This window comes from Lontra canadensis, unplaced genomic scaffold (assembly GCF_010015895.1).
Source record: "Lontra canadensis isolate GAN:19392208 unplaced genomic scaffold, GSC_riverotter_1.0 scaffold37, whole genome shotgun sequence".
NCBI classification, from domain to species: domain Eukaryota; kingdom Metazoa; phylum Chordata; class Mammalia; order Carnivora; family Mustelidae; genus Lontra; species Lontra canadensis.
Window position 1 is genome coordinate 13925285 of NW_022631031.1, and position 14711 is coordinate 13939995.

Below are 14711 nucleotides of genomic sequence, written 5' to 3' on the forward strand. Positions count from 1 at the left end.
AGCGTAAATAAATAAAAAGTATAAGAAAAAAAACCTTCAAAAAATATAATACTAAACGGTGACTATTGAAAACTCTCATGATCACGAATGAGACAGCGATTTCCACCACCAATGCCTCAGTTCAATATCGTACAAGATCTTATTTTATATTCTGTATTTCTATATAATATATTTTAATTTTTAGATTTTCTTTAATAAACTGCCTAAATTCTTACTTTAATAAAGAGCCTTAATGTTACAAAAGATCCACAATCACATTTATTTAAGCCTCTAATTTATGACTTATCAAAAAGCAGTCTTAATCCTGAGCTTTCTGTTAATTAAACCGATAATTTCACTTTTAAAGTCTGTTTGAATTGTTTTTTCTGCTATTTACCTCCAAAAGAGATTCTCCACTGATACAGATAGCATTTCATTTCATTTTAGTTATTAAATATCACACTCTTTTTTTTTTTATTTGATAGACAGAGATCGCAAGTAGGCAGAGAGGTAGGCGGGGGGGCGGGGGTGGGGGGGGCGAAGCAGACTCCCTGCTGAGCAGAGAGCCTGATGTCGGGCTTGATCCCAGGACTCTGGGATCATGACCTGAGCCGAAGGCAGAGGCTTAACCCACTGAGTCACCCAGGCACCCCTAAATATCACACTCTTGAACAGTTCATAAGAGTGTGTATTTTAGAACCTGAACTTTGCAAAGGTCTACCTTGTAAATACTAGAATCCCTCCAAACACAATGCCTCAATAAACACATAAAATATAGGCAAAAGCAAAAAATTTTTTCCAGATAATTGCCCTGAGTCTATTCACCTCTCACCGTCCTTGCATATTGCTTTAAACTCTTTTCTGCCTTGGTTCTTTATACCTCTGCTTTCTGAATCTGCTTTTGGTGGCTAATTTGGCATCTTGGTTAATCTTCCCTCTTTGGCTTAGTTCATTTTTGAATTCTGAATGTATTCATGGAGTGTCTGGGAAGTAAACTCCTTCTGCTGGTTTTGGTGTAGTTAATGTCCAATCTCCTCATCCATTGTCCCCTGACTATCAGTAAGAAACTCCCTAGAGAGGAGGATTTCTTCGTTGAGTCTTATAGTTATGTCATTTTTCTTATGGAAAGATTTCATTATTAACTTAGAAATATGTAATTTTATAAAGCCAAAGGAACCTTTAACATCACAGTATACATTTCTCATTTTAATAGAGAAGAATCCAAAGTTCAGAGCAATTGTGTGGCTTATTGAGATCACAAAATCAGTTATATGTATCATAAATCAATACTAGGGACAACTGGGTGGCATTGTCCAACTCTTGGTTTTGACTCAGGTCCTGATCTCAAGGTCATGGGATCAAGCCCCAAAACAGGGTCCATGCTCAGTTCAGAGTCTGCATATGATTCTCTCTCCCTCTCCCTATGTCCCTGCCCCTCCCCCCGCTCCTTTTTAAATATAATTTTTTTTAAGATTTTTTATTTATTTATTTGATAGACAGAGATCACAAGTAGGCAGAAAGGCAGGCAGAGAGAGGAGGGGAAGAAGGCTCTCTGCTGAGCAGAGAGCCCAATGTGGGGCTCGATCCCAGGACTCTAGGATCATGACCTGAGCCGAAGGTAGAGGCTTTAACCCACTGAGCCACCCAGGTGCCCCTAAATATAAATATTTATATTATATATTTATATTTATATTTAGATATATAATGAATACATTATTATAAAAATAATATTTTTAGTTTTTATAATAGTGTATGTGTTATATATTTAATATATATTAAATAAATATAATCTTATTTAATTATCTCTCTAAAACAAATAAATACATCTTTAAAAAAAATCAATACTAAAAGTGGTTTAATTGCAGTTAAAATGTCATTTATGTCCTTTAATAACAATATAAATAACAGTGAAGTAATAACAGAGAGCGGGGAACTTTTCTGTCCTATCTATACCTAGAACTGAATAAGTCATTGAATCATCACTAAAAGTGGAAGCTCTTCTTTCATTAACACTTTCTAGTACCATCTATTCAGTGTTTTGATAGAGAAATTTAGTGATATTCAGAATTAGTTTAAATAATCTAAGCTTTAAGGGTAATCCTGTTATGATCTTCTGACTAGTCTCCCACTTCCTATGGCTTATATTGTTTTTTGCCTAAAATAAGGATGCTATAAGTAGGACTAACTTGGAACTGTTCCTCAAGTAATTATCAACTTTTTTCCTCCCTTAATATCAAGTCTCTAGTTGAACAGAACTGTTAACCCCCGCATCCCCCCCAAAAAAACCCACAATTTTTTCCCATATTTATCCACATTCCATTTAAGTTTTTGGTTCATTTGCAAGAGCCTCTGAGGAAAAATAGATGAACTAGCTCAGAAAAAAAAAAAAAAAATTCTGGCCATTTCTACAGAAAGTGAGGGAAAAGTGTGGGACTGTGCATCACTCCATCAAGGTGAATTATCTCTTTTCTGATTAAAACCTGTGACAAATCTTGGCCTGGAAACTTAAGAATTTTATTTCTGACCAATTGTTCCATTTGTGCTCTGAATTACATCCCAATCTCTTTTCAAAACTGGAGATAATTCCTTTCCTGTATCTTCTTCCTCTTTCATTGTTTACCTAATTCTCCTGATCAGCACTTAAGTGGATCAACCTTCTAGAACCTAAAAATCACACACTTATCAAAAATAATAATAATAATAATAATGAGAACAAAAAACCAAAATTCTCTTTCCCCAATTATTATCCCTTGTCTGCTTCTTTCCCTTTATGGCCAAATTTCCTGAAATAACTAGGCACACTACCCAGTCTTCACTACCTGCTTCTCAATACACTCCTTTCCTCCCACTTCTAAATTTTTATTTAAATTCTAGTTAACATACAGTGCAATATTGGTTTCAGGAGTAGAATCTAGTTGTTCATCATTTACATACAACACCCAGTGCTCCTCATAACAAGTTTAATACACTCATTATTGAATTCTGTCTCCATCACTCCCTGACTTCATCTTCTCCCTAAAGTCACCAGTGACCTCCCTATTGCTGTTACTATATTATTGTCTGCATATTATGAGAGCTCTTAAACTATACATTGTACAGTTGGTCACTTCTTCTGAGACATCATGAAATTTTGGTTTCCTCCTTATATTTCTGAGAGTTCTTAAGTCATCTTTGCTGATCAATATAGATTCATGGTACTTTATAAGATGGTAACTATTGAATTTATTTACTAGGATTATCTTAAGAAATAAAGATATATTATACAGGAAAGCCCCTAACACAAAATCATAGAATATAACAGATCTTCAAATTTTTTTTTAAAGATTTTATTTATTTATTTGACAGATGACAAGTAGGCAGAGAGGCAGGCAGAGAGAGAGAGAAGGAAGCAGGCTCCCTGCTGAGCAGAGAGCCCAATGCAGGGCTTGATCCCAGGACTCTGAGATCATGACCTGAGCTGAAGACAGAGGCTTAACCCACTGAGCCACCCAGGTGCCCCAATCCTCAAATGTTATTAAAACGTGTATAAGTAGAAACAAAGATTTATTATTTTATGATGATGCAATTTTTAAGACTGTCCATTTTGCAAACAAACTCTTGGTCTAGAGACAATCATTCTCTATGATTAATAAAAATATATAGTTAGAACTAACATATTTTGATCAATTCAACCACTTCAGGACAGAAGAATGGTACGCCTTTCCAACTGTAAAAACTCACAAATTGGGGGTCAGGGCAAAGTTCTTTAAATAATAATTTCTTTTGTGAATTTAAAATATAGTTTTTAAAAATTGATATAAATAAAATTAGTTTTGAAAAAAAAAAAAAGAAGAGACCTAATTTTGGACTTAAGGAGCTCTAGGGATGGAGCTACCATTTTTTCTACACAGGAAAATTTTTTACTTCTTTGATAACATATGCTGTCTCTGTGAACACATAGGTAGGATAACCAACTCAACTTTCAGCAGTTTTAGACTATAATCTCCCTTATTCTCAAGAGTGGTTACAGTAATCCAAATGGTACCAATTAATTATCCTCTATAGCATTCCCTCCCCTTAAGATTGAGAAGGAACTATGACTTGCTTTTAATCAAAAGAATATAACAAAGGTGATAGGATGTCCCTTCCCTGATTATATTATGTAAAATTATATCTTCTATCTTGCTAGAAAACTCTCTCTATTGTCTCTCCCCCTTGCTGGCTTTGACAAAATAAGCCACCACACAACAAGGCCCATATGGCAAGGAAGTATTCTGAGCATTTTTTAAAATTCTCCTAAGGGGACTTTGAATTGGAAAGGCACTTAGTCTGGATTTAGTAGGACATATATGAAAGAAACTTAATTGAAGTTTCCCAAAGTTGACAACAATTATAAAATTTTCAATGAAATTATTTAAAATGATGTATGAGGCCCAAGCAAACTTTTCTAAATTATCCAAGTTAATATTTTAAAAATTGATCCACTGGCCTAGAGAAAAAATAGAATTATGTTATTTTTTCCTCTACTCAGAATATTATAAAATATTTATTATATAAAGAGACTATCAAAGTGTATACAGTCAAAAGTATAAGGAAAATATTATAGAAGTGTATTTGCAATTAATTATGAAAAACGTTATTTTTTGGATTTCAGAGTGCCTGTGGCATTTGTTAGATTTTGGATTTATTTTAACATAATTGTATTCTATATAAAACATTCACTTCTGTATTTAACTTCTCAGTCATATTTTTGCATCCTTTATCTTATAGCGGCAACCCAAATAGCATGAGCTTCAGGTTCCATAAAGCTTAGTTTGTGTCCCTGTGTACCATATAAAAAAATACTCTGTAAATATTGGCTGAGTATCTTTAAATGAGTAATTGTTAATGTTTCTGTATTATGTATCTAGGACACTCTATTTCAGGATTTTACATATAAAAGAATTATCTGAAAGTCAGTAACTACTGAAACAATTGGGCTTTTCCTTTTTCCAAATTAGTACTAACAATGTAACTTTGTTTTAAAAAATTACTTAAGATTTACATCAAAGATGAAATAACCACATTAAAAACTCTGAAGGAAAAATAAAATAGAGAAAATATCCAAATGTTTTCCATTTATGTGGTAGTAGAGGTAAGGTTAGTGTCCAGATTTTCCTTCTCAAATTATTATCCAACAGCTAACTTTTGCTTTAAAAAAAAAAAAAAAGAGTAATGTAATAGTTACGAAAATGACAGAAAATTCCCATGCTCTACTGAAACTTGAATGACTGAAAAATTTATTAAGTAAGCAAAAGGAACAGTAAAAAAAATGAATAGTTTTTACTAATTCAGCAAACAGTTCTGCCAATATTATTTATTCTTTCCCTACTTTTCAGTAAAAACACTTCTACCAACTTCTTAGACTATGAAATAGATGTGCTTCTCATGAATGCTTACTCAGATCAGATAAAGTGTACTTCCACTTCTTGTCCCTAAGTCTCCCTCTGAACTAGCTGCTGGAACTTATACCAGTCAGTATTCTGTGTTTGCCTTATTGTTGACCTTAAGATCTTGCTATTTCTCATTATAAAAAGGAACATAAAATGGTCATTATGTATAGGAGCAGAGTCTTAGTCCAGGATAATTCCACTATCCTGGTGGGGTAAGGAAGTGATGAGGAAGAAGTTATGATGAGACTTACTAGTCAGACCAGATCTCATAAAAGGAATCCTAAGCTTAGCTATAGTATATTCCTAAATTAAGGTATAAGAATCATAGTACAAAACTGGGCCATGCACAAGGAAGAATCATGCATAACAGAAGTACCAGTCTACTATGAGAGAGTAATTTGCATGAATTAATTTAGGTGCTCCAAAAACCAGGTAGAGACTTTATTTCATCAAAGGTCAATTCAAAAAGCATCAGAGAAGTAATCTACTACTCTGATAATTGCCTTTAAAAAAAAATACATAATATTCCAGGGCATCAGATCCATGCCATGCCTCAGCCCATAGGAAATAATAAATGCTGGTTAAACAGTTGGTTGCCATTGACTTGTTTTGCTTACAAAAACCTTAATCATAGTGCTACATTAACATATTTCTGAGAAATTGAGTGAAGTAACAAATCTGAGAGCCTCTGCTCTAATACTTCATGATAAGTATGCAGTGGGTTTTCAGAGTCTAAGAATAAGTAATTTATTTTTTCCTAGCTTTATTGAGATATACTGGTATACAAAAATCTGCCTATAATTAATGTATGCAGTTAGTGAACTTGGACATATATATATATACTTTCATATTACCATCACCACAATCCAGGTAATAAACATATTCATCACTTCCAAAAGTTTCTTTGTATCTCTTTATTATTTGTTAGTCTTGTGGTAAGAGCACTTAACATGAGATCTGCTCTCTTAATAACTTTTTAAGTACATAATACTTGACTGTTAACTACAGGCACTATGTTATACAGCAGATCTCTGGAACTTATTCATCTTGTATAACTGTAACTTTACAGCCACTGAACAAACATTCCATATCCTCCTACTCCCACTCCTTAATAATCACCATCATATTGCCTACTTCTTTACTGTTGACTATTTTAGATGCCCCATATAAGAGGAATCGTGCAGCATTTGTTCTTCAGTGACTGACTTAATTTGCTTGACATAATGTCTCCCAGATTCATCAACATAGATAAAGAAAATGTGGTGTATACATACAATGGAATATTACTCAGCCATTAAATAGGAGGAAATACTACCATTTGCCACAACATGGATGCAACTGTATGAATATATAATTGAAATATTTAAAAATTACCTCAATAACATAAATCCATTGACACTGTGAATATCAAGTGAACTAAGACTTAAATTACAGTGAAAATAAATTCAAGAAAAAGCATTTTTTAAGTTCCAAGCCATCAGAAATAGAACTAGTTTTACATATGACTACAGAGAATATTTTGATATACCTGGGCATTTCCTTCTTCATTCCTCCTTGTCTCCTTCCCTCTCTTTCCTACCTACCTTCCTTCCTTCCTTCTTTTCTACAAAAATTGTTTGATATTGGCATCCTATGGGTACCAGTAAATTACTGTCAAAATCTATACTGAAAAATAAAAGGAAAAAAAATAAGGAAGCTAATATATTAGGAATCCTAATTGAATGAAAATAGCAATCCTATCTAAGAAAGTTAGAGGTAGAATTTTCCTAATAAGAATAATAATACAGACAAACCTAAGAAATGTTAGAGATAATATTTTATTCTAATACCAACTGTCATTAACAGCTATAATGGTTAAGAATTTAGAATTTGGCCAAGAGTAGTTAAAAGCAATCTGAGTTCGGTGTTTTAAAGAAAATAACAAGAAAAACAAAATATATAAAACCCTTTTCAAAATGTATTTCATAAGTATTATGAAAGCTCTAAGTTAATGAATGAACTTTTATTCAATGTGTAAGACTTTATTTGGGGCATAATGTTTAACCTCTGATTATTTAAAATGACTATGTAAAAAGAAGTCATAAATACATGGGCCTCTTTTTTAAAAATTCATTTAAGAAATGCATCTAGTTTGAACTACAGTTTCTAATTTGACACTATGGAAATGTAATGAACTCAACTGCTTCTTATATTCTGCAGATTAAAAAAAATATGTTGAATCATTTTTATCTCTCAATAAATTAGCAAACTATAATTTCACTCAAGTATGAGAGATATACTCATTTTTATAAATAAAGACAACAATCACTTAACTGAGAGCTATGGGATTTTGGTTGATAATTCAAAAGCTTAGAGATATCTATTAAGATTTACAAATGCACACAAAAGATTTATGGACAAAAATTAAATCAAAAGTTTTTTGCTAGCTTTCTAAAATTTTGAATTGAGACTTTTTAATTTAAAAAATTTAAAAGTTACAGGAATTTATGCCTAAAATAATTCTCTGGAATAGAATTTGGAAACCAGATTTAGCTGCTAGGTAAAAAGGAAAAAATGCTCTATGTTGCCAAATGAAATAGAAATGGTTATTAAAAAACAAAAAGCTGATGTTTGAAAACTTCCTTTCCTAATTAAACACGGGAATATGTCCCAAACCAAAATCTTCAATGGATTTTAGATATGAAATTTGTATTTATTATTTCATATTGAGCATTGTTCCTAGAGAAAAATAATCTGGTTAACTTTAAATTCCAAAGAAAACATTTTATTTCAGCAAATACTTAGTTATGCACACTTTTCCAGCTTCCCTTTGAGATATATTCCTTATGTCCTGAGATACATGAATAAACTTTTTTTGTCATCAATGTGAATAATATTTACCCAACAATACCTAATGACACCTTATTGTAAAAACCAATTGTATTCATATATTTTTGTTTGATCTTAATTTTTCCTGCACTGTTACAGTTCAATCTAATGATCTATACAAGTAATAAAAAAAAGTTGCCTGTAATAAGAATGATTCCACATTCTGAAATGCCAGGACCATCTAAGTAGGCTCAGTTTATTTAAGCCTAGTCCAGTATTTAACAGTGCTATGAAAGCTACCATTAACTATTTGATAGATTTTTACAAATTTTTCACTTAATCTACACAAAATAATTTTTTAAAACTTTTCACTTAATCTACACAAAATAATTTTTAAAAACTATGGCTGTTTGTGGCTAGAAGATACAAGACCAACTAACAGATGTGGGGAAATATTAGAAACTCTGCGAAAGGGTGGACAAGAAAAGTACAATGTAGGAGAGGTGAAAGAAACATGGTGGAGCTGTATTCTTGCTTACTACTTATAACAAATCTAATAAATATCTTATTTGCCTTTAAAAAAATATAAGACTTGGAGATGCTCCTTTTTTTCCCCTTCCTCTTCCTCTTCTTCAGGAGACACTTATTTAAAAGTGTATGGGACTTAGGATGCAAAAGCTATATGAGAATGTCACTTGCACCCTAAGGAAAAATGTACACAGTTGCCAGAATCATAATTTTGGCACTTTCTTAAAATGTACACCTAATATACAAACAGCCATTATATTTCTAGGAATTTAACCATGAAATATTAAAACATATATTCACACACACACATATATGCAAATATCCATAGCAACTTTTCCACAATAGCCAAAACTAACCACATGTCTCCAGATTAGTAAGTGAATAAATAAATTTTGGTATATTGATACAATGGAATACTACTTAATAATTAGAGAGGAAATACTAATACAGGAAGCAACATGAACAATCTTGAGAGTGTTAAGTGAAAGAAGTGAGACACAAGAAAGTTGCATACTATTTGATTCCAGTGATAAAAAAATTCTACGCAATGTAAATTATAATTATAGAAAAAAGAACAGTGGTTTCCAGAAATTGATGTAGGGGAGGGAATCATCTGCAAAGAAACACAGAGCAATTCTTTGAGAAATGGATATATTGTATATCTTGATGGTGATAGTGGCTTCCATGATTGTATACATGTCAAAAACATATTGGACTTAAAGTGGGTAAATGTTATTGAATGTAAGTTATACTTTCTTAAAAGGTAGAAGGAAGATTCCATTGAAAAATAACATTTGATGCAAATAAGACTATGAGTAGATAATTAAAAACAAAAGTTTACTGACAACACAGGAGGAGATGTGAAACAAAATGCAAAAGCAGGATGGGCCAAAGGAAATAGAGCAGCCTTGTTCTCGTTACAATAAGAACGAGGTTAGGATGGGTACAGATACGGGCATGGGCGTGTATGCATGTTTGGTTGCAGCTCTGATGCTCCCAGCTTTGAAGTAATATGTTCTATCCCCATAGTACTATATTCATGTTGCTAATAGAAATGTTATTACATTCAAATTATTGTTGTACTTTGGGGGATTACTACATGAAACTTGTATAATCAGAAAATCATGGGGCACCTGGGTGGTTCAGTTGTTAAGCATCTACCTTTGGCTCAGGTCATGATCCCAGGGTCCGGGGATCCAGCCCCACAGCAGGCTCTCTGCTTCTCTCTCTCCCAACTCCCCCTGCTGTGTTCCTTCTCTTGCTGTGTCTCTGTCAAATAAACAAATAAAATCTTTGGGGGAAAAAAAGAAAGAAAGAAAATCCATGAGAATCTCTACCAAGAGGACTCATGGGTCATTGTATTAGATGGGTGTAGTTAGAATAGTAGAAGCCACTCTAGATGTTTTAGTAGTACAGTAAAACAGGAAATCTGTGGTTTATAAAAACAACAACAACAAAAACAATAGCTACAAAACTTGGAACTAATTAAAGGAGATCAGGAAAGTTGTTTTTAGAAAATTTAGAAGTGAAGAAATCACATAGAAGTCACTAACAAAAATTATGTGTGGCTGTAATACTAAAATGAGTGATTCTCAGGAGGGTTTTGGAAGCTGCTGGCACAATTACCCTCAATGTGCTGTCTGCTAACCCCAATATGCCTGCCTACTGGTGCTGATAGAGGATAATGTCTATTCCCTCAGTTCATAGGAGTGTCTCCTATTGATGGAATCTAACTGGAATCCTCCTGGCAAAAAATATAGTTTCTAATCTTTCTTCTTTAACAGGATAGGGAAATGTCTAGAAGAATGGAGATGATACTTTAAATTAAACAGTAACTGGCATAGTGGCATTTTACCCAGTGAAACTTCTATTTTATAGATCAAGAACTTTGATCTTTCTAGCTTCCCAGAAATGCTGGACTTGGGGACTTTAACTCAAAATATTTAGAACCCTAGGAGTCTTAAACTAGAGTGTCAAATATAACCGTTACCTGAGCCACTGCAATAGGAGCAAGACTTCCTACTTGTTGAGAAGTCACCCTGCATCAGTCTCTGGGCTAAGCAGAGTATGTGCATTACATAATTTAATCCTCTTCTAACATTAGGAGATGAACATATCATATTTACTTACTGATGAGGATGACTAGACTTTAGAAGTTTACCAAAGTTCTATTGAGGAGTACACTGGTAATCTGAGCAAACTATCTAAGCTACTGTAAGTTACTGTACTACCTTGAAATATGTATTTCTTCATACTTAGTAGATTACTGCATTATCCATAATCTGCTTATTCTACATATAAAGCAAAATTACATGTCAGCCTGAAATCAGAACAAAGGCAATTGAATAATCCAGATGTGGTAGCATGCATTTAGCTCCATAATCACTAAAAACAATGGCTGACTTTTATTTCTTATACATGCTAGCCACTGTTTTTCTATGTACTTCACATGTATGAACTCATTAAAGGCAGATACCATTATGTATCCTTTCAAGACAGGAAACTGACGCACAGAGAGATGAAGTCACTCAACCAAGGTCACATAGCTAGTAAATGGTGTATCTAGGATTTAGCAACCAGGCAACCTTAGATGCCTCTCAAGTCTGGTTTGAAATCCTTTGTCTCAGTTCAATATAATGTTTTCGAATGCTGCTGAATCAATATTAAGCCATAGTTCTAATTTCCTCATGAATGTATTTTTAAAGGAAGATTATCAAAAATCTCCCACCAAAAAAACAAAAACTAAAACTAAAAACCTGGAAGACTTTATTGCTACCAAACCTGCCTTTAAAGAAATTCTCTGGGGTGCTTGGGTGGCTCAGTCAATTAAGTTTTTGCTTTTGACTCAGGTCATGATCCCAGAGTCCTGGGATGCAGCCTCACGTCTCCCCCATTCGGTGGAGAGTCTGCTTCTCCCTCTGCCATTCCTCTAACTCATGCTCTCTCACTCTCTCTCTCTCAAATAAATAAATAAAATCTTTAAAAAAATGAAAAAATAAATTCTCTGAACAGAAAGGAAAAAGTAACAAGGCTTGGAAGTTCAGAAAGCAATTTTAAACACCATTCTAAATATAGTAGTTTTCTCATGAGTTTCTAATAATACTTGATTATTAAAACAAAATTATAATACAATGTGGCGTGAAACTCTGCACATAGAGGAAATACTTTAGATAATTATATTTTTAAAGTGGGAGAGGTAAAGAATATAATGGAAGTAAGTTTTCTATACTTAAAATGCCAAAACATCAATAACAGCACACTGTTTATTGTAATGCTTAGAGCAACCAGTAAGACAACTATATAAGGAGATATACCCAAAAATATAAATAAATCAGAATGCGATCCTAAAAAAAAGTTCAAGTAACCCATAAGTTTTAAAAGAACAGAGAAAAAAATAGAGGAATAATGAAACAAAACAAAATGGCAAACTTAAACTTTTACATATTGACAATTTTCTTATATATAGATCATCTATCCTAATTTAAAAAGAGATACTGGCAGAACAGATTAAAAAAACAACAAACATAATACAAAAATATGCTGTCTATAAGAAACTCACCTCATATACAAGAAAACAGATAGACTAAAAATAAAAGAATGGAAATATTGTACCAAGCAAACATTAGTCAAAAAGAAAATCAGACACATGAAAAAATGTTCATCATCACTAGCCATCAGGGAGATTCAAATTAAAACCACATTGAGATACCACCTTACACCAGTTAGAATGGTCAAAATTAGCAAGACAGGAAACAACATGTGTTGGAGAGGATGTGGAGAAAGGGGAACCCTCTTACACTGTTGGTGGGAATGCAAGTTGGTGCAACCACTTTGGAAAACAGTGTGGAGATTCCCCAAGAAATTAAAAATAGAGCTTCCCTATGACCCTGCAATTGCACTACTGGGTATTTACCCCAAAGAAACAGATGTAGTGAAAAGAAGGGCCATCTGTATCTCAATGTTCATAGCAGCAATGGCCACGGTCGCCAAACTGTGGAAAGAACCAAGATGCCCTTCAACAGACGAATGGAAGGAAGATGTGGTCCATATACACTATGGAGTATTATGCCTCTATCAGAAAGGATGAATACCCAACTTTTGTAGCAACATGGATGGGACTGGAAGAGATTATGCTGAGTGAAATAAGTGAAGCACAGAGAGTCAATTATCATATGGTTTTACTTATTTGTGGAGCATAACAAATAGCATGGAGGACATGGGGAGATGGAAAGGAGAAAGGAGTTAAGGGAAATTGGAGGGGGAGGTGAACCATGAGAGACTATGGACTCTGAAAAACAGTCTGAGGGTTTTGAAGGGGCAGGAGGTAGGAGGTTGGGGGAACCAGGTACTGGGTTTGGAGAGGGCATGGATTGCATGGAGCACTGGGTGTGGTGCAAAAACAATGAATACTGTTATGCTGAAAAGAAATTTTAAAAAATAAATAAATAAAAAGAAAATAAAAGACTTGTCTCTCTTGATATTAGATAAAATACAAAGAAAATTATTAAAGCTGAATAGGTGTATTTATAATGAAAAAAGGATCAATTTACAACAAGACAAAGAATAGACCATGGTATTCAGGAACAACAGCTAAAACTCATCACAATGGCTCAACTATTAATTAAATGTGAAAAATATCAATGCAGAAAGGTATTTGAGTAACTTTCAATATGAACAGTATGGCATTATGATAAGTGTAAATAAATTATCTCCCATTCTGATGTTAGCTTTCAAAGCCTCCATAGATTTACACTGTTGGATAATTTATGGTTGTAGTTCTCTAACTTTAGCACGCTTCTGAATCACCTCAGAGGCTTGTTAAATCACAGGTAGATGGGTTCCAATCTGATGTTGTTGGTCTGGGAACTATCCTTTGAGAATTACTGCGTTGCGCCATGACCAGATCAGTGGACAATTAAATGTTCATTTTAATTTATCATTGGACATTAGAAACATTCCTGTATCTCAACTACATCAACTAACTTTTTAACACAGTACTGTCTAAAATGAACTACCTTACACATTATTACAACAAGTATATTTTAAGCAGCTACCAGCACCATATAAATTAAGCCAAACTAAGGAGGCAAATACAAAAAGAACCACTCTTTCAAAAGTCAATTACAGTATAGAACTATATACTTGGAAGTGTAATATTACAACAAAATTGACAACTAAAATGAGAGCTGGAAAATAATGTTCAAAGAGAAAATGAGAAGACCAACATGTCCTTAGACAGTGGACAGTAAGACAGTTGCCAAAATATGATCGAGCTGAAGGTTAAATTGAGTTCTATCGCTCTGTAATTGTTCCCCAAAACAGCTGTAACTGAACTAGCGAAGATGATGTATCCAGCTTTTTTTTAAGAGCTAGCTCCATGAGTCATTAAGTAAAAAGTCAGTGTTATCATCACATGTTTCTCAATATACCTTGAACTCCTTGAAGATCATTTAAAATGGGTAAAGAACAATGAATAAAAATGGTATAAACAAATGGTATATACCCATTTAAAATGGGTAAAGAACAATGAATAAAAATGGTATAAACAAATGGTATATACCCATTTAAAATGGGTAAAGAACAATGAATAAAAATGGTATAAGTGGTATGTCAGTGCACTGATATATGCATATGATTCCTAAAGCATCTTTTCAGACACAGAATAAGACACAAGTAATAAGCTACAGATTCTGAGAAACACAGCAGGTTAAAATAAGAGATTGTGAAAATAAATATAATAGCAACTGGCTATAAAACCAGGAACTATAGTCAAAATTCAAAAAGAATACTTTTTGTACAGGTATACATATTATAAAAATCATTTTAATGTTGAAATTGTTAGATTAGATCACATATGTATAAGAAATTGTCAAGACACAAATTTTGTATAGAAAGAATTTTATATAGAAAAATAACTAAAAATAATAATGCTATTTTTAACAGCAAGTCTCTTTAGTTGGCCTTTCCCTGGTTTCAATTACTACA